Consider the following 25,695-nt stretch of genomic DNA (forward strand, 5'->3'; position numbering starts at 1 on the left):
TACTGTATTATTCACTGTAAAATGCAAGTGACAATGAATCGTTCAGAATCTGATTTAGAATCTGCATAAATGCCTCTGGAATATCCCCTTTCTTTTGCTGCCTTTTGAGGTTAAAGCATCCCAATTTGTCAGTTCTCTTCTCATGTCTCCATCCTCCCAGTTTCTTGGATGTTTTCCTTTTGTACTCCATCACAAGGCCATTGACTGTATATTGCCAAAAGTGTCTCAGGCCCAGAATATGCATGTTGAACACTAATAATCACCTGTAGTCTCTGAACACCTTTAAATATAAATGAGATCACAGGGTAATGCTCCTTCTGGGATATTTATAAAGTGAGATTTTAATCATATTGAGATTGAGTTTTTTTTTTGTAGCCTCGCAGGCGTTTGACATACTTTGCATTTTTTTTGCTATTACTGAGGGTTGTTGCTCTCCAAAGGTCACATTTCTGAATTCTTTCTAATTTATCTGTATACATGCTGTCAAGAATGAAAGAAGAATTTGGTTTATAAAAGAAGCATACAACATATTTCTTTTGCTGGTCATCTTTCAAGAAAGATTCTGTTTAACGTCTAATCTTGCATTTTAATACTCCAAGAAAAAAGGAGGGAATTTATTGATGTAATGGAGACGTGCAAAGAATAGCTACTTGCATTTGTCTAATATCTCTTAACCCTGTCATTTTTTAAATGTTAAGATGACTGCAAAAACTCAACAATTGAAATTAAGCAGCTTAAATAAAAGAGGACCTGCTTTTGCATAAATTCAACATAGAGTCATAGAGATGTACAGCATGGAAACAGACCCTTCGGTCCAACCTGTCCATGCCGACCAGATATCCCAACCCAATTTAGTCCCACCTGCCAGCACCCAGCCCATATCCCTCCAAACCCTTCATATTCATATAACCATCCAAATGCTTCTTAAAATGTTGCAATTGTACCAGCCTCCACCACTTCCTCTGGCAGCTCATTCCATACACGTACCACCCTCTGCGTGAAAAAGTTGCCCCTTAGGTCTCTTTTAAGTCTTTTAAGCCCTCTCACCCTAAACTTATGCCCTCTAGTTCTGGACTCCCCAACCCCAGGGAAAAGACTTTGTCTATTTACCCTATCCATGCCCCTCATAATTTTGTAAACCTCTATAAGGTCACCCCTCAGCCTTCGACGCTCCAGGGAAAGCAGTCCCAGTCTGTTCAGCCTCTCCCCATAGCTCAAATCCTTCACCCCTGGCAACATACTTGGAAATTTTTTCTGAACCCTTTCAAGTTTCACAACATCTTTCCGATAGGAAGGAGACCAGAATTGCATGCAATATTCCACCAATGTCCTGTACAGCTGCAACATGACCTCCCAACTCCTGTACTCAATACTCTGACCAATAAACGAAAGCATACCAAACGCCTTCTTCACTATCCAATCTACCTGCGACTCCACTTTCAAGGAGCTATGAACCTGCACTCCAAGGTCTCTGTTCAGCAACACTCCCTAGGACTTCACCGTTAAGTGTATATGTCCTGCTAAGATTTGCTTTCCCAAAATGCAGCACCTCACATTTATCTGAATTAAACTTCATCTACCACTTCTCTGCCCATTGGCCCATCTGGTCCAGATCCTGTTGTAATCTGAGGTAACTTCTTCGCTGTTCACTACACCTCCAATTTTTGTATCATCTGCAAACTTACTAACTGTACCTCTTTTGCTCGCATCCAAATCATTTATGCAAATGACAAAAAGTAGAGGGCCCAGCACCGATCCTTGTGGCACTCCACTGGTCACAGGCCTCCAGTCTGAAAAACAACCCTCCACCATCACCCTCTGTCTTCTACCTTTGAGCCAGTTCTGTATCCAAATGGCTAATTCTCCCTGTATTCCGTGAGATCTAACCTTGATAATCAATCTCCCATGGGGAACCTTGTTGAACACCTTACTGAAATCCATATAGATCTACTGCTCTGCCTTCATCAATCCTCTTTGTTAGTTCCTCAAAAAACTCAATCAAGTTTGTGAGACATAATTTCCCATACACATAGGACTATCCCTAATCAGTCCTTGCCTTTCCAAATACATATACATCCTGTCCCTCAGGATTCCCTCCAACAATGTGCCCACCACCGACGTCAGGCTCACTGGTCTATAATTCCCTGGCTTGCCCTTACCGCCCTTCTTAAACAGTGGCATCACGTTAGCCAACCTGCAGTCTTCAGGCGTCTCACCTGTGACTATCGATGGTATAAATATCTCAGCAAGAGGCCCAGCAATCACTTCCCTAGCTTCCCACAGAGTTCTAGGGTACACCTGATCAGATCCTGGGGATTTATCCACCTTTACCTCATGCGTTTCAAGACATCCAGCACTTCCTCTTCTGTAATATGGACATTTTGCAAGGTGTCACCATCTATTTCCCTACAGTCTATATCTTCCATATCCTTTTCCATAGTAAATACTGATGCAAAATACTCATTTAGTATCTCCACCATTTTCTGCGGCTCCACACAAAGACCGCCTTGCTGATCTTTGAGGGGCCCTATTTTCTCCCTAGTTACCCTTTTGTCCTTAACGTATTTGTAAAAACCCTTTGGATTCTCCTTAAATCTATTTGCCAAAGCTATCCCATGTTCCCTTTTTGCCCTCCTGATTTCCCTCTTAATTATACTCCTACTGCCTCTATACTCTTCTAAGGATTCACTCGATCTATCCTGTCTACCTTACATATGCTTCCTTCTTTTTCTTAACCAAACCCTCAATTTCTTCAGTCATCCAGCATTCCCTATACCTACCAGCCTTTCCTTTCACCCTGACAGGAATATACTTTCTCTGGATTCTCGTTATCTCATGAATTGAAGACTGTTGAATTAAGCCTGTAAAAATTCCTCCTTGTTTAGGTATGTCCAATGTGTATTGGTGACCCAGTAATAAACTGTTTAATCAGAAAAGTTACTAGAGAAATAGTTTTGAGCTGGAATGGATGGTATGCCTCCTGAGAAAAATTTGGGCAGGCTAGGCACTTACCCACTAGAAGAGTAAGAGATGGCTTGTTTTTAAGATGCTGAGAGGCGTTCACAATGTGTAGAGGATGTTTCCTCTTATGGAAGAATCTAGAATCAGGGCTCGCTGAGCATTTGAAAACTATTAAGGCAGAGGTAGATAGATTCTTGATAATTGTAGGGGAAAGGGGGTATGAAAAGTTATCTAAGAACAGGGATTTCGATCAGCCATAATCTTATTGAATGATGAAGCAGGGTTGAGGGGCTAAGTGGCCTGTGCATTGTGTGTTAGGAGAATTTTTGTGACTGCATTTGTCATCAACAACTTACAATTAACATTTTATGGGAACCGTAGTGAAGTACATGGAAAGGTAAACCAAGCAGCTGTCTAAATAACCAAGGCCTGAGGGAAAGCAGTGAGAATGTACAATATGCCTGTTATTACATTTGAAAATGAAAATTTAAAGCTATTAAACCATTATGCAGAGTATATTTTAAGAAAATTAAATCATGGAAGATTATAATTTTTAATGCAGTTTATTTTGATAAGGACTGGAAATTAAATTGAGTTAATGTGAAAGATAGTGGAAACCTGGAAGTAGAATGTAAAACCAACACAATTGCCTTTTTGCGCAGTAAATCAGCATTCTGCCGCATTTGCATTGCTGTTTTGACGCACACGTTGAGGAAATTCTGGGCCACTCTTTCTGAAAAGTAATTTTCAGTTGTTAAGGGTATATGTTCCATTGCTGTTTTAAATATTGGCATTTGCTGAACCACTTGTTTTGTGACCTAACCTGAGGTGTTCAGGTTTTTGCAGGATTGCTCCTGTGTTGTCTTTTGAACGATTGGAAGATTTTGAACTACCTCTGGGTGGCACTGTGAGCTGCAAATATGGCTTATTGAAACACACATAAATAATTAGATAAATTGGTGACATTTTCCATTACTAAACCAACAACTTAATATTTGTTCTAACCTGCTGGAGGTGAATTTTGCTCTTCTGACTATATCTGTAGTTGAGATATTTGGAAAAACAACATTCATTGGTAGTCCAAGGCAAATCCTTCAAGCTTGTGGTTCAGCAGCTAAAATGTACAGATTTCATTGTGTCTTTGTGTGACATTTAAGCACAAAAATAGATTTCCAAAGGATGCCAGTCAGAGTCCAAACTAAGTTAACACAAAATTGGAATTCCCATTTGCTAGGCAGATTTTTAGTAGCCTCCCATTTTAGGGAGCCTTTAATAAGGCAGAAGAGTGGGAATACGTCTGTGTCAGGAATTGTAGTGGACCAATGCCTACCTTTCACTGTTGCTTCTACCTGTGCATCTGCACGAGTCCCTCTTGGCCAAAAGCTCTCCAGGACCCTGGTCTCCGGAGATGCTCCAGTTGCATGTGGCCTGGGCAATTTTGCCCTCACCCTTGTGTGGAATTGCAAGTGTGTGTAACTCCGTGAAGGACCTCAAAGAGGCCTGCCATGTATTGTCTGTAATGCTGGGGGCCCAGGAGTCAGTGCAGTCGATGGTCCTCCAGTGTTTTCCCATGATGATTCAAGGAACTTGAGGGACTCTTGTCAAAAGGAGACAGGCTGGTCCTTGCAATGATGGATCCACCTGTAAGTCATTAAGACAGAAGACATTGTGGTCACTGGTTAGTAGTGGTAATCGATACCTGGTTAATATGACCATTGCAGAGGGATGACCTCTGTTACTTACTTGGGTGGTGAGACATGGATGTCCCAGCATTCCCACAGGATCAGTTCTGGTCTTTCCCCCGAGGGGGTGAGGACATGGATGTTTGGCACCCTCCCACCTGTCTAATATCACTCTGCATGGGTTTGGGATGTAATGGTGTAAAGGAGGCAAATGAATAAAACACAAGTGGGTGGCATGACCTTTAGAGCTGGTGCATTGGAGGAATAGCGCTACAGTGTTCCAAGGGAATGAGGAAGAAGTGAAGAGAAGACGTGGGGTTAGAGTGTGGGAGGAGGGGTCCTGATGAGAGTGCGTGAGAAAAGGTCTTGCATATGCAGAACAGGTGTTTTCAGAGCCTAAAGCCTTCAGAGTAGGGAGGGTATAGTGACATGGGTAGGTGTGAGATAGCACAATATTGCACCTATGCTGACAGAGCAATTGAAGATCATTGACTTTCTTCCCACACTGTTGCCCAGTCTTCCTCACCATGGAGATGGCACCATTCTGGGTTGTGATCTCTGATCAGGAAGGCATGGTGTGGTGGTGTGGTCTTCTCTGCTAGCCTTCTTGGAAGAGACTGCTCCTCTCCACCAACCTGTCCACAGGTTGCTGGAGGTCCCTAACTGGGAATGGTGGCTGCCAGTTTCCATGCCATCTCTCCTGATGTCTATCTCAGCCGAGAAGCAGAAGTTACAGATGTCAGCACCCTTGTAGGTACTCGGTTAGCTTTAAAAGTTTGCATGACCCCTGAAGAATGCTGGGCTTATGAAGGATCCCCATTGAGCAGTTGGTTCCTCTGTGAATGGTGCATGGAATTGATGTGATTCTTGCTGGAGGACTTGAATGATACTTAATGCAGCGAGTATGGTAAGATATGGCAAGACATTTCACTTTGCCTCGCCGTGAGAGTCACTCTACCAAACTGGACGTGACTTGTACATAACCAAAGAAGACATAACATTTATCCATTGTGACAGAGGTACGGCTCCTTGGACCTTCTCCCAACCTTCTGTCTGTCTGTCTTGACCTAGCTTTTCTTTTGTAAAATTTCTTTAGAAAGAAAACATCTCCAGCCAATCCTCCTTATCCTTCCTAATCTTTTCCTTTCTGGCTCATCATTCAAGTTAACTTCACCTTAATTAGAATTTTAATTGCACTTGCATTCTTATGTGTACATTAATAATGAACATAAGGTGGTTATTCTGGAAGACTGGGGAGGGATGAGGTGAATTAGATTAATGTCTATTCTGATGTTTTAAGCTATGATCTACACACACAAACAATTGCAGTAGATTGGAGCAGGACAGTATTAGGATTGTGAATCCTGGATGTTTTGCACTATTCCTTAACCCAGTGTTGAAGCCAACAGCAATGTCCATTATGGTACTGCATCTAAAATCTAATTCACATTAACTTGGGAACAAACCTGGTTTCTCCTGCGCAGATACAGGATAAACATTGTGAGCTCTTTTAAAATTTGAGTAAGTGCACAATATTAAAATCATAAAATAACAGTGCTTTGTGATGGAAACACTAATACCTGGCTATCAAATTCTGTGAATAAATCTTAAAAAAAAACTAAATCCTTCATTTGTACTCAGCCACTATCACCTTCCAATCTCTGGTTATTGGTGCGGACTAGAACAGCTACTTGTAACTTGAAAGTCTCATTTTATCCAGTCCTTGATCCTTCTCATTAACAAGATTATTTACTTCCACCTACATATCAATAGTAAGTCTCAAAAGCCCTGCTCCTCAGCCCTTATCTGTACCTTTTTCACACACCTCTGGACCCAACTCTCCTGGTTAAGCTGTCACTTTCCAGACTATATTAACATCCAAAACTCTGTTCCCCATATCCTATCCTTTGCCAAGTTTCACTTAATCATCGCTACTGACCTCACTGACTGTTCCCGAACACTTTCAATTTAAAATTAATTTGAATTCTTTCTTGGCCTCTTCCCTCTATCTCTAAACTCTGCCAACTCTCCAGTCCTTTCTTCTCAAACCCACTACACCGTGACCCTAACTTTTTCTGTACTTGCACCTCTTCATCCGTAATTGGCAACTGATCCTTTGGTGTTCCAGACCCTGTATTCTCAAATTTCTCTCTGAACTCATTTGTAATTGCATTTGTTCCCCACCTTTTAAGATCTGCTACTTGAACCAAGCTTTTGGTCACTTATCTGAATATTTTTTCCTTTGAATCGGTTTACATCATTTACTTGTGCCTCTGAAAAGTGCCTTGAAATGTTTGAATGTTTTGCTGTTGATAGAGGTGCCACAATCTCTCATCCTGTATGTGCACTTCAAACTGCTTTAATTTCTTCATTGTAAACTCACGTGGTAGTCATTTGTTCAGAAAGATAATTTCTCTTGACCCACCACCATGTCTGACTGTTTGCCTTAATGTAGGCATCTGCTTCAAGTCTGGAATTGGGCCCATGCATTGCATGGGATTTGAATCATTATCTGTCATTTCATTCTGGGCAGTATTTAAATTCTATCAAATTCAAATCAGAGCTCAGGATGGAATAAATGTATGGTATATTGCAATTGTAGTATTCTACCGGAAAATACAAGACGATCTCCCACTGAAAAATATTTTGTCACCTATTCAGCGCTAATTGAACATGCCCATGCTTAAGATGTTTCAGGGCTCTGAGTTAATTAACATAGTTAACATAATTTTAACTTTGTATGGCACGTCAGCCTCATTTTTCTTTTGGCCTGAGCTCAGTCCATTGTTTCAGTTCGTTTGGCTCGACAGTCAGGCTTAGTTGATGATTTCCATATTGAATCAGTTAGATTCAAGTGTGCATTATGACTGGATGGTATCGCAGCAAGTCAAGTTAATATTTGATACTGAGAGAAAAAAAAAGACTAATTTAACATCAAAAGTATTTTAAAAGAAATAGGGTTTTGATGAACTTGGAAAGATGCAAGGTCACTGAGAACCATAATAGACATTGGTGGGCATGTGGTTTTTTTACATGTCATTTTCCCAAACTTTCAAATACATTTGTACATTTCATATTTCTTTCTAGAAGAAAATCAACCTTGCATGCAAGTTATAAAATGTTTAGTCTGCAGTGATGTGGATATCTGGATTTGATCAAAATATAACCCAGTCCCATTAGATTCTAAAATTAAACCAGAGTAGTTCATTGCACAGTCATTTGAGGAAAAATTGAAAATGTGAACTTGCATTAAACCAAATATAAAGGCTAAGTTTAAATCAAACTCTCTGATTTAATTGAAGTTTGTAGCTATTGCATTAATGAATCCCCTGGGGTCGGTCTTGCCTAAAAGATGTTGAAGAGAGGGAGGAATGGTATATAGGAGAGAAAAGAACATTTTTTTATATTTTGATTATTACTGTTATCTAATGACAAGATTGACTTAATTCAGATTTTTGGGCTATAATTAAAATATAATTTAATAACTTTTGCAATCAGATGTCTTGAAACCTAGCATTTCAAAAAATTACTTAATCGTTATTCAATTAAATTTTAAATATTGCACATTATATTACTGAATACTCGTATTTCTGGCAATTTTCCCTTTCCCCCACGTATTCCCCATCTCTTTGCTTCAGGACACCAAGGTTAAACTTATAGCTTTAAAGTTGTTCTATCTGCGATGTTTTTAATTGCAAAAGTATACTTTGTTCATAATAAACATTCACAGGTACTAAAGCAGTTCTGTACAGTCTTCTCCAAGAAAGTCAAACATTGAAATTTGACACATACTACAGTTCCAAAGACATTTACTCATGTAGGAAAGTGTTTACGTACATTTGAGGCAATGGGTTGTTCTGGCTGAGATTGCCTAACTCAGCATTGGGATGGAAGTCAAAGCTAGACACTTGCTGGTACATTTACCTCAGTAGTATACTGGAGGGCCACCACTATCTATGTAAGATTTATATGTATTAGATTGTAGGTTGTCTCATGAAACCCAAGTTTGTTAATGGTGGATCCCAGATTCTATGAATAACTAGTCATCAATGTGTGCTTGTTGATTATTTTTACTATCCCAATATGCATCTTCTTACATTTCCCATGATGTGTAGAATGGTGCCTTTCAGCATGGGTGGATTGACTCACTGGTAGATTGGATTTCTGGTAAATGGCAGAAAACTGCAGTTGCACACATCATGACACAACTTAAAACAATGTGGTTCATCCACCACTGAAGTTATACTTGTGTTAAGATAAATTAGAGTGCACACAAATAAAAAACTGCCAATGGTCATTTAATGTTAACATGAAAAGCCTTATTTGCAAGAGGCACCTGCTTTAGTTTTAGTAATGGTCACATCATTTCAACGTTTCTGCTTATTTGACCCTCTATTCTCTTGTTAACTGTTTTGATTCACATTGCAATCTTAGTTCTCTCAAATTCTGCATTCTTGCAAAATCAATGAGGCTGGGGAATCTGAGTACCAAATCAGCACCAGAATATGTAGTGACAACAGAAACACTGCCTAAGACTACAGACTCAATTGGTAGTTGAGAGAGAGGTAAAGATATATACATGAAATCGAAAACCAAAGCTTTGTTGGAACTGCAGAAATCTTCATGAAAATGCTACTGGTTATGTTTAGATGGTCAGAAATTCACCTGAAATGTGACAAAATCAAGTGTAGAGCAGGAATTAGAGTTCCCAATTTAAGTGACAAAAATTGTATTGTCTCTGTGTTATTTCAGGTGCATTGTTATGGCAACATGTACATTCATAAGGAAATCCAATTTAGAAAATGATCATTTAGTCCTGTGTAAACCAACCCTGTTCTGTTAGGTGGAAAATAAAACGCAAGAATCATTACTTTTGACACCCTCATGTAATAATTACAAAAATATGATGTGCTGCAGATAGAGTCTGTTTCTTTTTCTTTAAAACATCAGTCAGTGTGTGTTTTATTCTCTCTTTATTCTATCGGTTGACTTCAATTTTTCAGTTATTTAATATGGTAAAACGGATAAATTAGCATATAGCTGGGGGAGCTAAATGAAGTTGAACTAGTGGAAATGATAAATCCACACTTCAATTTAAACAACTTACAATTAAATAGATCTGCTTTGGAAAGCCTTTCTGGTAAGCTTGCCACTGTCAGCATGTTTAAAATCATTCTGACATTACTGAATGCAAAACCAAAAGGGCAATTAATTGAATGCAGTTGTTAAGGAACACAATAAATTAGGGCAAGTGTACTGCCACAATCAATCCAGTGGCTGGACTGCCTCTAATCTGAAGCTAGTCATGCAGTTTGACTAATGCAAGTCTGGGGTTCACTGTCATTTCTGGCCAGGAGTTGGACCATGATTAGTCCTGGAAGTCAAATAAAATCAGTCTCGACCTTCCTAGTTGGTCAATCGGGATCATCAGACCAGGCAGTGGTCAGCTGGGTTTGTCCTGCAAATGTTTTCCATGGGATAGGCCATCTGGCATTTGGGATCTCTGCCTGTGTTAGTTGAGGTATAAAAGAAAAAGGAGCAGGGATGTTATTTTTCAACTGTATAAAGCACTAGTTAGGTCACAGCTCAACCACGGTGTGTAATTCTGCTCATTGCATTGTAGTAAGGATGTTATTGCACAAGAGAGGCCAAGGAAATTTACCAGAATGCTGCCTGGGCTGAAGGGTCTGATCTATGGGTAAAAGGTGGGATGGTGTCGTTGTTTTCCTTGGAAGAGTGATGGTTGAGAGGGGGATCAGATATAGGTATGTAAGATAAGGGGAGACCGTGATTAGGAAAGCACTTTTTCCATTAGTAGAGTGGTCACTAACCACTATTTAAGGTAAGAGGTAGAAGGCTTAAGAAGTGAGTTGAAGGGAATTCTTTTCATCTAGAGGGTGGTGGGAGTCTGGAACTAATGCCTGAAAAGGTGGTTGAGTCAGAAACTCCCATCACATTTAAGTAGCATTTAGACTCCAGGCCTATGGGTCAAGAGCTGAAAATAGGATTAATATAGTCAGATCTTTATTGAACTGAATGGCCTTCTTCTGTGCTGTAAATGTCCATGAGTCTTTGGGCTATGGTCATTTGAGGGAGTGGGTTGACCGTAATCTGGTGGGGTGGTCTCTAGGGTCTACCATGGCATTATCAAGGTTGCAGGCAGCTCAGGTCTGGGGATTGGTCTGGTTGTATTGGCTAGTTGAGGAAATTGGTTGATTCAGAGTGGGCAATTGAAAACAATACAAAATATCATCCTTTGTAGTCATGTACTTGACCTTTAGTGAAAAGTATCCAGGCCCAGTAGCTTGAACAGAAATCCCAAGGAAAACTGTGTATTCTATTTTATATTTTCATGTTTAAATTCTGTTTCTTTTAAAAGTGATCAACCTCACTAGGCACATAAAATGGCTGCTGCTGATTATATGATTGTATTTCCAGGAGCTTTTGAATCCCTTGAATATTATAGATTTCCTGCCAAAGGTGACACAAAGGGATTGGAGATGATCTGTCTGCCTCCAGCCAGTTCTTATTCATAGAATCCCTAAAGTGTGGAAACAGGCCATTTGGCCCATCAAGTCCACACCAACCTACAGAAAAGCATCCCACTAACTCTGTAACTCTTCATTTCCCATGGCTAATCCACCTGGCCTGCACATCCCTCGACACTATGAGCAATTTAGCATGGCCAATCTACCTAACCTGCGCCACTTTGGGCTGTGGAAGGAAACTGGAGTGCCCGGAGGAAACCTATGCAGACACAGGCAGAAAATGCAAATTCCACACAAACAGTCACCTGAGGCTGGAATTGAACCCAGGTCCCTGGCACTGTAAGGCAGCAGTGCTAACCATTGAGCTACTGTGCCCCATGGACAAAGGAAATACTTCAAACCCATTATGGTAAAATTGATGCTGAAGCCTTTCCAGTTATCTCATTGACTCACAATGGAAACTCTGGAGGAGATAAAGCAACACTGCTAGTTTATTGCCCTTCCAATTAGCCCCCAGTATGGTCCATCAGCGTTTGAAATGCCTGTCTTTGTCACATAACTCATATCTAAGCTTCTTGAATTACATATGTATACAATTCTAGGATTCTGAGTCAGTTGCTGTTTGATCTCCTGGCAGGGTTCCAAGACTGAGTCGCCAGATTGTACTAGATCCTCCATCTCTGTCCCCAAGTTACTAGCTGGAAAGAAGCCTACACTTTGGCTGCAAGAAGGAAAATTGCTTGACCCAGCTCACCGAGGAAGCTGTTATTGGGCACTGACCTCCAGGCAGTTGTAACTTTATGTAAAACAATTTCTTTCTGTCTCTGGGTTTACCAACATTTGTAACTTATAATTTTTCTCCTGTCCTGTTTTAATTTCATGAGTTCTTGTGTGCGTGAATAGAATAGCAAAGCAATTCTGCTGCATTTTGAATGTTTCATTAATCTTCATTAATTCTTTAAGGACTTTGCTGTTCAGCATACCTGCAGAAGGGACAAGAATGAAAAAGAGTGTAAATTAAACAATGCATTACTATCTTGGGTGTGAGGGGGTAAAAGTGATCATAACTTAAATTTATCTCATTCCTTTTATCTATGACAAAGGTTAATGTAATGCCTCTCTTTGCCTGGTCTCTAACATCGCCAAGGGTTAATGGGGTTGACGCAGAGGTTGTGGTTTCTTGTGTTGGGCCTGGTGATGCTACTGCCTGCAGAAGAGATCAGGAAGAACGAGTTGGCAAAGATGCAGAATAGCTTACACAGAGCAACATGTTTGCCATTGTGCACATTCTAGAAGAGCAGAGCACAATGTTGATTATTCAGCAGCTGCCCCTTTCCTGGCCAGCTTATCTTCCTTCCCCCACATTATGGAGGAGAAAGTGAGGACTGCAGATGCTGGAAATCAGCTGAAAATGTGTTGCTGGAAAAGCGCAGCAGGTCAGGCAGCATCCAAGGAGCAGGAGAATCGACATTTCGGGCATAAGCCCTTCTTCGGGCTCATGCCCGAAACATCGATTCTCCTGCTCCTTGGATGCTGCCTGACCTGCTGCGCTTCCCCCACATTATGGGCTAGTTCCTCCTGTAATGAATTAGAATAGGATTGGGTGTGATGGAAATGCGTGCAGGGACACTTTGTGAGCATTTGTGACCATGTAAAATACTAAGCTGCCCCAGTGGTGAGTAGGAAGTGCAGTGGATGGGAAGGGTTTGTTTTTGAGTGCTCAACATTCATTTGATGTCGCAGCTGGCAGGTTGAGTCTTTGTGAGATGCTTGTGTAGTGCCAGATTTAGATTGTGTGATGCTCCAGTGAGTGTGAACTGACAGAGAGGAGATACTGCCATATGCCCTTGAGGGAGCACAGACATTCATTGATGTTCTTGCTGCACTGCTTCCTATTCCTTTTCTTTGGGCAGTGACACTGACCTGTACTGTGATCTGCTCCCAGGCCAGGTGTATCTGATGGGATAGCCTCCTTGTGCCATTCCCCTTGGGAACTGGATGGACCTTCTCTCAGTGACTCCATCCAACAGCATCAGTAATCTTGGGAGCCAGCATAGATTCCTTATGAGGTTTTCCTGGGATCGTGGGGACCATGTATGATTTGTCAAGCAATTCATGCAACGTCTTCCTGGCATAGATAACGAGCTCAGAAATCCATGATCATGAAAGATGTCCTGCCCTGGACATTGGCAGACATGATGCTGCCTAAGATAATTGCCAACAAACTTATAAAATGGGAAGTCTTGGCCAATCTGTTTATTTCCCTGTGCAGCCTTTTAGCTTTATCCTCACAGTTTACTTCACTTTTAAGCTTTGTATTCATTGTCACCAAACTGGAATTCATTACCTTCTGTCACTTCATCAAAGGCATTGAAACAATTTGTAAACTTCTGAAGCCCAAGCACTAATCTTGCAGTACCCCACTAATTGTAAACTCTTACCCAAAAATAACCTCAAGTCATACAATGGTTTCAGAACAAAAGAAAGCCATTCAGCCCCTTGTGTCCATGCCAACACTCTGCAAAAGCAGTTCGGCAAATGCATCTCATGCCCCTATCCTGTAGCCTTGTGAGTTTTCTCCATTTACTGCTTATCCAATTCTCTTCTGAAAGCTATGGTTGAATCTGCCTCCACCACTCTCTAGGCAGTGTGTTGCACATTTACGTGATACATGCATTACATTTGCTGCATAAACCACTCTCTTCAATTTTCCTCCCGAAAGAGAGCACTTCAAACTTCTCTGTATTGTATTTCACCAGCCACATTCTAGTTATTTTCTGTCAGTTAAGCCACCCTCAACTCAAGCTAATATTCTTCTCCTAATCCTACCAGCTCCAGTTTTGTGTAATCACCTCTTGTGTAGCACCTTATCAAGTATTTCTTGAAAATCCAAATGCACCACATCCAGTTCCCTTGATCTGTTCCTTAAAATCTCAAGAACTTTTAACAGATTGGGCAAATCCAAATTTCCTTTCCTAAACCCATATTGATTCTACCCAATTTGGTTGTGATTCCTCAAGTGTTTTCATATTGCATCCCTAGAAATGACTCTAGCATTTTCCCCACTATTGAATATCAGGCTATCTGGACCGCAGTTTCCCTGTTTCTTTCGCCTGCTTTACTTGAATAGCAAAGTTTCATCTACTAGCTCTCTATCTGTGTGCACCATTCTAACATTAAGGGAAGCCTGGCAGATTAAATTATATCTACTATCTCAATAGCCACCTCTTTTAAAACCCTAGCTTTAGCCTTACAGGTCCGGGGAGTTTGCTGCTAATATTCATTCTTCATATGACTTAATCTATCTAGGCACTTAGATGAGAAATAATTATGTCGGTGACATGTTTAATGAGTTCAATTGAAATATTGACCTTTACCAGAACCATAAGACGATGAAGGAGGCCCCTTAATTGCTGCACTTCCTGACTGCCACCATTAGCCATTCATATTCTACAGTTACTCCAAGGAAAGGTTACCTCAAAGAATAGAAGCTAAAGTACCCCATGAGCTTGATCTGTTTTGTTTCAAGCAAACATATTTAATTTAGACATTCCAAGTGTATATAGATTTTACTGTGCACTGGTTTGTCAATGGTCCATGACAAAGATTCTGTCTATTCAGAATCCATTTGTAAACACACAATCCCAAAATAATGACAGACTACATATCTCAGCAACTTCCCCCTCCCACTTCTGGCATCCATTTATAAAGCACAATTTTAAAATTGCCTGAATTTCTCTGATGTTCAAACATACATAAGGTAATGAGCAATAATAATGTCCAAGGTACCAGATTACTGTCATTTTCTGTTGAGTGGTCTGATACAAAATAAATGAACATTTTAATTGCAAGTGAAGTCAAATGAGTCAAAATATATTGATATTATGTGTTTTTATATGGTCCTAAATTCTGAACATATTATCCTGTTAGAAATGAAAGTAATGATGCCGGCAAAAAGAAAATTCAAGTTTGTTTGATGGGTCTTGGTAATTGGACTTCATTAAATATGCTATTGTTCGTCATGGACTGGTGAAAAATAGCTTAGTGGTTTAAAACTACACTGGCATTGAAGCGGTAGCATTTGGATTCACTTCACACCAACATGAATGTTAATTGTGTAAGTCAGAGCTGCAAGTTTGCCTGATTTCGAAGTTAAGCAGTGGAAAATTGCCTCAAAGTTGGGCCTGGGGTGACCTTTACACTGCAACTTCAACATCAGTGAAAAGCAAAATGGCTTCCGACTGGCATTGCTGTTGCATTGTATAGTCATGAAAGAAACAAACATTCCTTGACCAGAAACGATTGTAATACGGGAAGATGGTCATTTCTGAGGTGGGGAGAGAATGAACAAAGGATTAGGTCCTATGTTTATGCTCTCACCTATGATGCCATCAGTCTGACTGTTGTCCATGATCTGAGCAATGGCCAGCATGATCTGCTCTGTGGGGATTAGAAAACACAGAGAACTGTCAACTCCTCCAATTAATTCCTGCTGTCTCTGATGACGAATTGAGTAGTGCCTAGAGTTAATGGTGCATTGGTAGGATTGACACTTGAAGATGCATTCATTCACCTTAACCATGCATATGAGATGATAATGCTTCCTCCTGCATTAAAGGATTCATGTTGGTTAAATTGGAACAGGAGTTGAATCCACAATCTTGAAGGAAAGAGTGCATTAAGCCAACATGACACTCAGGTGCAAACAGCTGAATTGTGAATTTTACTTGTATAATCTGATTTGGTTTTTCTTTACTCCAGTAGCTTTTAGATTAGATTAGATTAGATTACTTACTTACCTTCGGCCCAACAAGTCCACACCGACCCGCCGAAGCACAACCCACCCATTCCTCTACATTTACCCCACACTACGGGCAATTTAGCATGGCCAATTCACCTGACCTGCACATCTTTGGACTGTGGGAGGAAATCGGAGCTTCATTGAACTGTGTAGGCATTTTAAAGTTTTCCTTCTTTTTTCCCTCAGTTTAGGAATGACCATTAACCACTTTCAGAATCTTCTATTGGAGGTTATAATTAAGTCTTAATTTTGGCCCAGATCTCCTTTCTCTTGAGCTGAAAGCAGGTCTCAGTGGACAATATGCTGAGCCATTGCAGTGTGCCTGATATTTAGTTATCAGGAGATGAGGAAACGGGCGCGAGCATAGGTCAAAAGATCAATGATGGAACAAATGGCATTAATATGGTCCATATGGTTAGCTAACTGAGGTAACTGGAACGTGCTTATGTCCAACTGTCTTCAGCTATGTCTTCAGTAACTGTCCCTCATCAGAAGTGGGGATGTTCATTCATGACTGCACAACATTCAGTACTATTCAAGATCCCTCAAGTACTGAAGCAGTCTGTGTCCAAATGTGGCAAGACCTGGACAATATCTAGGCTTGAGCTGATAAGTGTTAGTAACATTTATACCACTCAAATGCTAGGCAATGACTATCTCCAATAAGGGAGAACCTAACCATTGCACCTTAACATTTAATGCATTGCCATTGCTGAATTCTTGACTCTCAACCTTCAGGGGAGTACCATTGACCAGAAACAAACCGGACTAATTGCTGCATTTTATATCCATTTTATGGTAAAATCATTGTTACAGAGCAGGTTTGCTTGGAAATAAAGGAGAGAACCGAGTTGTGGAGGATGAAGGTATGACAGTAATACCTAATATTTTTCATTTTATTGTTACAACTGGAGGGTAAAGTGAAATTTGAGCTGCAATTGGGAATATGAAACTGTAATGGAAGATGTAGAACAATTGTTAAAGATGATACGTATCTTCTGAAAAACTTTCAAAAAATGAAAGTTGGTTAATCTCCAGCCACAATGTCAAGTCCTGATACTGTTCAAAGAAATCAATGAGAAAATAGAAGAAGCTCTAAATAGTTTTTGAAACTTTCTACAAGTATGCTTCATGTTGGGAGATAAGAAGCATACACAGATATGTAGCAATGAGGATACACCAGGGAGCCATAGTCTAGCAGCTTAAAATGGATTCATTCAGATCTGATATACTTTTTTGCCACTAAATGTCTACTTTCCTTCTATTAACATGAAAGTATACTTGAATTATTAAGAATATATTGAACAGAGTAATTTAATGTCAGATGCAAGCAGTTGCACAGCATCCATGAAATCAAACGAGTCAGCATGAAGCAGTCAGGCCAGCTAGCAAAGAAATGTTAAAGAGAAGTGGGTTTTTTTTGAGAAATGTGGTAATTTACTGTTAGGTAAAGAAAATACAATAAATCAGGCACGTAGGATTATTTAACATTATTTAATTAAGTATTTTTCAACAGGTTTTGTTTTTTTAAAAAAAAAGATGTGATGAGGAAATGCAACAACAAGGCAAATTACATGGAATTTCAAAAAGGCATACACTTAGCAGAGTGGGCAGCTTCATGACAATAGAAATTTGAGAAAGAGAAGTGCGAGACCATTTATTGAGAGGGAAAGAGAAGGTAGATGCACTCTGACAGGATTTTCAGCAGTACATGAATAGATAGCTCCAGGAGACTGGAATACACTGAAATTGCTTTTACTGAGTTAACCAAACTCATCTGAAGGCCCTGCAATTGGCATCTGCATATCTATAATAGAGAAATGTAAATACTGGATTAGTGGTGCTGGAAGAGCACAGCAGTTTAGGCAGCATCCAACGAGCAGTGAAATCGACGTTTCGGGCAAAAGCCCTTCATCAGGAATAAAGGCAGTGAGCCTGAAGCATGGAGAGATAAGCTAGAGGATCTCTCCACGCTTCAGGCTCACTGCCTTTATTTCTGATGAAGGGCTTTTGCCCGAAACGTCGATTTCGCTGCTCGTTGGATGCTGCCTGAACTGCTGTACTCTTCCAGCACCACTAATCCAGTATTTGGTTTCCAGCATCTGCAGTTATTGTTTTTACCTAGAAAAATGTAAAGTCCACTTGGACCTGTGGTCCAGTTAATATATCCTGCTGGGAGATTACAAAGGCTGGGCTAGATATTCTTTATTGAGATGCTTTTTGTTGATGAATGGTCTGCCAGAAATGTTTAAATTCACACATAACAGATGGGCACTTGGAGAATTTTCACAGATTAGGATAGTAAATCTCTGCAAGTATTGGTTAATTCAGATACGGAATGAGAATAAAAGACTTTAGTATAATTTTTAGTATAGATGATGGAGGATTCCAGAATAATCCTGTGATTCATTCAAATCTGTAGTAGAGATGCTTATGAAGATGTCACCATGAATTGTATCCTAATTTTGGATATTTGGGAAGAAAAAATAAAGGTGTTTTTACAATGTATGCCTTAGTGTTGTCATGATCCTTTTAGAGACCATTAATATTTAAAAAAGAAATCCTGACACACAGTGATTAAGTAACAGATCTTTGCCAAAAAACACCAGGGCAGAAACTTATAGGGGTCTGAGTGATATGGTGAGATTTGTGGCAGAATCAGGTGAGAGGTCTGTTATGTGTTCTGATTCTCTTCACTGTAATCCAACTGTTCCTCGAGGTATGAGGTATCTTTCCATTTGCTTTATGTTCAGTGATTCTTCAATTTTCTTTAAACACCTCATAATTGTGTAGACCCTTTCAACTCGGTTTCCTGTGTTTAGTGATATGTAGACTCAGTCTGTTCCCATACTTCTGCACATCTCTTACCACGTTGCCATTCATTGCTAACGTCTTTCTGCCACAATGATCTTGGAGGACCACTGTGGATTTCTTCCAACAACGGCAAGCTCGAGCAAACCTTAGCGATGCCTTTCCTTTACAAAACCCAACTTGAGCTGCTTCTATCAGTGGACACATCAGATTGATTAGATAAAAGAATCTGATAACCTAGACCCCACTCTGAATCTCTATCCCAATGGCAGTATGCTTTGGGATACCCTGTATTCTGAACCAGAAATGTGAATTGATTTTCTTACCTTCAAGAATTCTGTAACCCATATGAATAATTTATATTTCTAATGGATTTAATTGCCCTGGTCCCAGACTTTCTGACTCCATTCCAAGCATAGCAATGGATCTGACATTTTTAAGTATTTACGCTGACCTCGTAAGCCAAACTCAAAATACCTTTTATCTATGACTCTAAATTTGTTTGAATAGCATGTAATTTAGGGCTGCTTATGAGTTTCTGAATCACTTGCCCCCGTTTTTCTAAGACTAAAAGTTATATTTTAAAACATATGAATTATGAACAAGATATCCACAAGATGTTTAAATCGTTGTTATCAATATAGTTTCTATGTTGTAGAAATTAGCAGAATAGTGAGTTTCGGGAAATATTTATCAGCACCTCACAATTATCTTCAGGCCATATTCAGAAAGGGAGCTTACATCATTCCTTTGTTTTCTTTATTTTCTTTTCATGGGCTGCATTTATTGCTCATCCCTAACTGCCCTGGAGAAAGGGCTGGTGAACTGAGTGACTCACTATGTCATTGCAGAGTCAATCACATTGTTCAGGGTCAGGATCCACACGTAGGTCACTTCAAGTAAGGATGGCCTAACTCCTTCTGCAAAGAATATTACTGAAGAAGATGAGTGTTAATCAATGCTAGTTTCACGGGGTTCGTCACTGAAAATGGCCTACAATTGCAGATTTTATTAACTGAATTTAAATTCCATCAGTTGCTATGGTGATATTTGATCCTACGTTCACATGGCATTAGCCTGGACCTTTAGATTGCTAGTCCAGTGACAGGGCATTACTATTATGCTATCAGTTTCCTTGTCATCCATAGACCTGTTAGGATAGCGTAAGAAGAAAAGGCAATTAATTAGTTAAGAGGCTGAGTGGTTAGCCTCACAACACCAGGGACATGGGTTCGATTCCAGCCTTGTGTGACTGTCTGTGTGAAGTTGCATGTTCTCCCAGTGTCTGCGTGGATTTTCTTTGGGTGTTTCACTTTCCTCCCACAGTCCATGATGTGCAGCTTAGGTGGATTGGTTGTGCTTAAAAAAATAAATTGTCCATAGTGTTCAGGGATATGTAGGCTAGGTAGATTAGCCATGGTAAGTGTGGGGATATGGTAGGGGTGAATTATCAGATGGGATGCTCTTTAGAGGGATGATGTCAACTCGATGGGCTGAATGGTCTACTTTGCATTGTAGGGATTCTGTGATTCTATGAATCAAAACTGGAAGGAGCTAAAATAATCTAAAAACTGGCAGCCAATGTGCAATTAAAAAGTGTAGATCTGGCTTAATCTCAACTTCTTTGTGAAGGCAGTGCCCACATTGATGAAGAGAAGTCTTCTGAAGTGGTCTGCTTAGCATTCCAAAACATTTTGAAACATTACATGAAATACTCCTTCACAAAGCTGACTGGTTTTTTTGAGGGAAAATGTGGAGAATAGTAACTGAATGAAAAGCCAAAGAAAATGATGAGGGATCTTGGATTAAGATGAAAAAATATTGAGTACGATAGGATGCGCCTGGTGTGTTTGACAGTTTTCCTGTTGTTAAATGATCGAATGACCTGGATTGGAAGTTTTATGAGAACCTGGACTCAGTTCAAAGTTCCTAAACTCAGGTCCAATGCCAAGGTAGAGAAAGTATGGAATTTGAAGAGTCAATTAAAATCTTAATAGTGTGCTGACTAGGGTTCATACCTTAGTTGATAAGTGGCAACTTAATTTGATTGCGGTCAAGAAAACTACATTGTAATATTGAAAGTAAAATATTTAAATTTGTGAGCTTTGCAAATAGAATAAATCTTCTCAGGGACTAAAGAGAAAGTTGTGAACCTGAAAACTGTGTAAGGGTGTTGTCTTTTACACACAGTGAAATAGTGAAATGCAGCTTTATTTTCAAAATATGTTGAATCAAAATCTTTAAAAATTGTCTTGGAGCTATACAGCATTTTGATTGAGTTGCTTGTTTGTATATAGCGCTGGTTAATGATATCCAAGATTCTTAGTGATCCTGGACAGTAACAATGCTGTTCCCAGGTCTAGGAAGAATTATGTATTAAGAATAGGACATCTTCACAGTCTGTTTTGTTGCTGATTTTAAAAGCTTTTTCTCAAGTAATTTTCTGTTTTAATTTTTAGTATCAAAACCTGAGATAAACTCAAGAAAGTAGAAAATTAGAGCCACAAAACTTGGAAAATAAGGGCAACCTTGCTAAATCCTGAGAAAGCCATTGTAAGACTAACCAGGTACAGTTTCACTAAATGACAAACAGGGATAATTTATACATTCTACACACTCTACAATCAGAAATGCTGATACAGGTTTACATGATTACATTGCTTGTATTAGAAATTGTCAAGCTGTGTTAACAGTGGAGTACTGGACTGTCAGTTGCTTAAATGGATATGTTAATGTAACACACCACCATCATGAGACAGAAGTATGTTATAATTCTGAATAAATGTGAAAGAGTGTATGTTTATAGTTTATTTTTTAGTAAGTGCTATGTGAGCACTGTAATGGTGAGCACATTACGCAGAATCCATTTTGTTAGTAGCATCTCTGTCATCATTACCAATGTGCAGTCTGACTTTGGCAAAGGTATGTGCACGGTGGGGGTGGTGATGGGAGGAAACCGTGCTATTATTTTTTTATTCACTGTTCCATTACCCAAAATAATCAGACATTGCATTACTGAAACTTGATTTAAAAATTAATTTCGAAAAGTATAAGGACTGAATTTTGATATGTTGATACCGTTAAACTGCACAGGAACCATGATATACAAATTGTTGAATGTAAACATTTAATTTGGAGATTGCATGTGTATTGTGATTTTAATACAGAACTGTAATTTTATTCATTTCATTTGGGACACTGCCAGGAATTTATTTTTAGTGTGTTTATTCCACTGATGTAGGTAATGGTCAAGACACTGACCGGTTTTAAGACCTGTCAGACAAATGACGGCACTGGTATAGTTGAAAATAATATCCTCATGTATGAATGGTTAATCTTCATCTGAACTTTTGAAGAAAAAGGAAGAATTCACATTTTGGATTTTATCATCTCTCAGTGTCACAAACAACTTCATGTCCAATGAATTATTTTCTGTAATGCAGTTATTGTTATGCGGATAAATGCAGCTGGAAGTTTGCACACAGTTTGGTCGCATACTTAGTGAATTATATGAATAATAGATTTATCAGCTTTCTTGGTGTTTGAGACAATAATTTTGGTTAAGGTACCAAGAGAATTTCCCCTTCTGTTGAATAGTAAGAGCCATCAAAGCAGAGAAATGGTGCTTTTGTTTAAAATCATAACAAAAAGACAGCACCTCCAACAATGCAATGCTCCCTCAAAACTGTAGTCAAGTGACAACCTCGCTTGTGATCGGGAAACTATAATGCTGCTTGTTTTTAATTTTGGGTGCTACTTTGTGAAATATTTATGGGTCTCTGGTGGATCATATATTTCCAGCAGAATCAACTGAAATGCTTCATTGTTAGAAGTGACACAGCACAATATTTTTTAAGTTAAATGATTCACCGTGGCTCAACGAAGTGTTCGACTCAGACAGGTGGTTGAGGAACATTATAATGTTCCATGTACCATCTACTCATAAATCATTTTGTGAACCAGGAGTTGGAAATGTGCTGATAGTACAGCCAGAAGACCTATCTATCCTATCAGGTTATCTGTGCAAGACTAGTTTGATTAATGGTACCTACTATGCGAACCAAGCACCTTTATTAATAATACAAAAGTCAAAATGCAGCTGGAAGTCTGAAGTATAAAGAGAAAATGCTAGAAATACTCTAGGTCAGGCAAAACATTCAGAGATTTCTTACCCTAGATGCTGTGTGACTTTGAGTGTTTCCAGCAATTTTTATTTGAATATTAATATTGAATATTTATTCTTGAGGTTTCCTTTCATTTACAATGATTTCCTGATATATGTTTTGTGTTTGTTCATATTGACTGCAAAATACAATATCTTTCTGCATGATCATTTGTGGTAGCCTTCCAAAACAAAAACAGAAATTGTTGGAGAAACTCAGCAGGTGCAGTAACATCTGTGGAGAGAAAGCACAGTTAACGTTTCGGATCCAGTGACCCTTCAGGATTAAATGTAGTTAGGAAAGGTTTAATATATATGCTTAAAGATGGGTTGGAGGGAGGAGGAAGGAGTAAACAATGGTGGAAATGGAGCCCAAGAAGGAACACCAGTTGGATAGACAAAGGAAGGGGTAAAGGTCAGCCTGGAAGGTCTTATGAGGAAAGGCTGAGGGACTTGAGGCTGTTTTTGTTAGAGAGAAGAAGGTTGAGAGGTAACTTAATTGAGACACATAATAATCAGAGGGTTAGATAGGATGGACAGTGAGAGCCTTTTTTCTCTGATGGTGATGGCTAGCACGAGGGGTCAGATGTCAGAGGTAGGTTCTTTATGCAGAAATTGGTAGGGGCTTGGAATGCACTGCCTGCAACAGTAGTAGACTCTCCAAGTTTAAGGACATTTAAATGGTCATTGGATAAGGTTAGATAGTGTAGGTTAGATGGGCTTTAGATTAGTTCCACAGGTCGGCGCAACATTGAGGGCCGAAGGGCCTGTACTGCGCTGTTATGTTCCATGGAAGAATCAATTGTTGCTAATGGGGACCATTACTGGCTGACAATGGGATGGTTGTGATGACAAGGCCTGGTGTGTGGGGATTGGGGTAAGCACGTGGGAGAAGGTGCTCACGCCCTAAAATTGTTGAACTCGATATTGAATCCAGAAGGCTGCAGAGTTCCCAAGTGGAAAATGAGATGTTGTTCTTCCAGTTTGTGCTGCACTTTGCAGGAGCACTGTCGCAAGCCTGAGACAGGGATGTTCACCAATGAACACTGGTGTGTTGAAATGGCAGGCAACTGGAAGTTTCAGGGTCATTTTTGTGATCAGAACATGGATGTTCTGCAAAGCAGCTGCAAAGTGGTTCTGCATTTTGTCTCCCCAGTGTCGAGGAGACCACTGTACAAACTAAGCTCATAATAATAACTCTGGGAAACAAAATAAAAAAATTCACAGGAAAACAGCCTGCAGCCAATTGCATGAAAAATCTCTTGGAAAGTTTCTCTTGTTAATCAAGAGAATATATGTTCCAGAAGACATTGATTACTTTGGCTAAAAGACTAACCCCACCCCCTCCTACTAATTCCCATTTTGTTGAGGACTACAGAAAGCAGAGGCTTGATTATATGTTTCATTGAGATCTGTCTCTTGATAAAATTTTTAAAATATAAGCCATAAGTATTAACTTAGCCTGGAGCAGTTTTCTTTAGAGCAATAAGACGGTGCAATTTTCTGGGTCTGTATATTGTGAATGAGCAAAGATGGCTTTCAGTAGAATGATGTGCTCTTCCTGTTGGAAGTGGGACTTTAGGGAGAGTTTCCATGTTACTAATGATTATGTCTGCAGGAAGTATCTTTGGTTTCAAATCCTATCAGATCGCATGGATTGGTTAGAGTGACAGATAGGGGCAATGAGGAATTTACAGGAGATGGGGATATGATAGATGGCAGTTATAGGAAGGGAGAAAAACTGCAGATACAGTCAGTTAGATGGGTTAACTCCAGGAAAGGTGGAGAGGGCAGCAGGTAATGCAGGAGTCTCCTGTGGCTGTCCCCATCTCAAATAAGTCAGCTGTTTTGGAAAATGTAGAGGGTGATGGACTCTCAGAGCAATGCAGCACAAAAGCCAAGTTTTTTACTAGAATCCCTGCAGTAGGAAACAGGCCCTTTGGCCCAACAAGTTCACACCGACTCTCTGAAGAGTAACCCACCCAGATTCATTCCCCTGTATTCACCCCTGACGAATGCACCTAACCTACACATCCCCGAACACTATGGGCAATTTAGCATTGCCAATTCACCTAACCTGCACATCTTTGGATTGTGAGAGGAAACTGGAACACCCAGAGGAAACCCACGCAGACACGGGGAGAATGTTTAAACTCCACACAGATAGACGCCCAAGGTTGGAATTGAACCTGGGTCCCTGGTGCTGTGGGGAAGCAGTGCTAACCACTGAGCTCAGTGGAGTTTGCACATTCTGCCAGTGTCTGTGTGGATTTCCTCTGGGTGCTCCGGTTTCCTCCCACAATCCAAAGATGTGCAGGCCAGGTGAATTGGCCATGCTAAAATTGCCCATAGTGTTAGGTGGATTAGTCAGGGGTAAATGTAAAGTGGGGGAATGGGTCTGGGTGGGTTGCTGTTCGGAGGGTCAGTGTGGACTTGTTGAGCTGAAGGGCCTGTTTCCATACTATAGATTATCTATTCTAAGTTTCTGGTACCGAGATTAGGTCTAATCTAATGAGGGATACGTCAGGTTCCAAGCGATTGACTGTGATAGATGACTCTCTAATCAGAGGCACAGACAGACGTTTCTGTGGCCAGCAGCGAAAAATCAGAATGGTGTGTTGCCTCCCTGGTGCCAGGATCAAGGATATCTTGAGGAGCGTGCAGAATGTTCTCAAAGAGGAGAGGGACCAGTAGGAGGTCTTTGTACACATTGGAACAAATGACATAGGAAGGGAGAATATAGAAAGTTAGGCAGGTATTTAAAAAGGAGGCCCTTGAGGGTAGTAATGT

At 40.0% G+C, this 25,695-nt stretch overlaps 1 protein-coding gene across 1 annotated transcript in view; it reads left to right on the plus strand.

Moving 5' to 3' along the window:
- Positions 1 to 25,695, plus strand: part of lhpp (phospholysine phosphohistidine inorganic pyrophosphate phosphatase) — a 165,860-nt gene that overhangs the window by 91,616 nt on the left and 48,549 nt on the right. The window lies entirely within an intron of this gene.

The sequence above is a fragment of the Chiloscyllium punctatum genome, chromosome 38 (genome assembly GCF_047496795.1).
Source record: "Chiloscyllium punctatum isolate Juve2018m chromosome 38, sChiPun1.3, whole genome shotgun sequence".
Taxonomy (NCBI): Eukaryota; Metazoa; Chordata; class Chondrichthyes; order Orectolobiformes; family Hemiscylliidae; genus Chiloscyllium; species Chiloscyllium punctatum.